We start from the raw sequence: 1525 nt of genomic DNA, 5'->3' as shown, positions 1-1525 counted from the left end.
CGGGAGGCCACAAATGGAGTATGGCAACTGATCAATAGCTTCAACTGATACTGCTTCTAATGGAGAAACTGGCTGGTAGAGACAGACGGACTATCTTTGGCAAAGGAAGCCATATAATTAGGCAAACCATGAAGAATAAAAGTCAAGCAAGCAGCCACCTGTACGAATATAGCTAGCGAATTTGCAGATGTGCTTCGTTTCACTTAATGTAGGGTAGGCAAGGGCAGGGAAGTAAACAGCAACAAAGAGGGCTCAGACGAGGTGAGTGGCGGGCTTCTTTAAAGCTTCTTCTGGACTGCGACAGGGGGACCCATTGTCCCCGTACCTTTGAACTCTGGTTATGGAAGGTTTCACAGCTCTCATGGAGTATGCCTCTCTGTGTAAACAGATAAAACCGATGAATAATGGTGGCCCGTTCAGCATCTCGCACCTAATATTTGCTGACGACCTTCTGGTCTTCACAAATGGAGATGATAGATCACTGAAATAACCAGAGAAAGTCTAAAAGGGTCAAGCTGGTATGAAAGTCAGTGTGGAAAAACTCCAATTTGACTTGGGAGGTAACATGAATGGTAGAAGAATTAGATCGAGACTGCACAAGGAATTTACCCATCAGGTACAACGGCCTACCTCTCTTCTCTTCCCGTTTGAAAGCGTCCCTTTTCCAATCCCTGTCAAAGTCAAGATTTCTGGCTGGACAGGCAAACTCTTATCCTTTGCGGGTCGGTTTAAGCTTATCAAGTGGGTCCTCCATGCATATCAGATGTATTGGTTGGCTGCGGTTTTTTCTTCCGGTGATAGAAAAGATGATGATTGTGGAATGGTGCCAATCCGAAGCAAGGTTATATGACTGTTAGCTGGACTAAGATCTGTACCACCAAGCAAGGAGGAGGGCGGCCAAGACTTGCTCATGGATGAAAGCAAAACCGGGCTGGCATAAACAGAACTCGGATGGGGCTCTTTCAGATAGCGGTGCAGGTATGGGTATCGTCATCAGAGATGCCAATGGCTCCTGGATCAAAAGCAAATCCTTCCATTGCGGGAAAGAAGATATCCTACATATCGAACTCGGTGCTATCCGAAAGAGGAATTGGCCATCGACCTAGGATTTTCGAGGCTCTGGATCGAAGCGGACTCCCTTTTGGCTGTCGTGTGCGCAGATCTCTCGTCTGCCCTTGGAATGAAAGAAGAAATTTTGCTCATATCTTGCATCTCCTCCAACAGATACCCGATTGGAAAATGGGGAAGCTAACTTCTGTGCCGACCATGAAGCTAAGATTGGACTTGACGGTGACGAAGTCACTATTTTGGCTGATCTTCTGCCACCCCCTCTACAGCCTTTTCTAGAAGAAAAGAAGACAGATCTTGAACGCAATACACTCGAGCCTAACAATCAATCTCAGGCAGCCTCTACTAAACTCCGGGAACTTTCTGATTATGTGTAATCAGTTGTTTTCAAAGTCGTTTTATCCTTTTATTTTTGAGGATATTGACGGAACTATTTCTTTTTTTATAAAAACTGGTA

The sequence above is a fragment of the Ananas comosus genome, unplaced genomic scaffold (assembly GCF_001540865.1).
Source record: "Ananas comosus cultivar F153 unplaced genomic scaffold, ASM154086v1, whole genome shotgun sequence".
In the NCBI taxonomy this organism is placed as follows: domain Eukaryota; kingdom Viridiplantae; phylum Streptophyta; class Magnoliopsida; order Poales; family Bromeliaceae; genus Ananas; species Ananas comosus.
The sequence above is the reverse complement of the archived record's forward strand: the minus strand, read 5'-3'. Positions refer to the sequence as shown.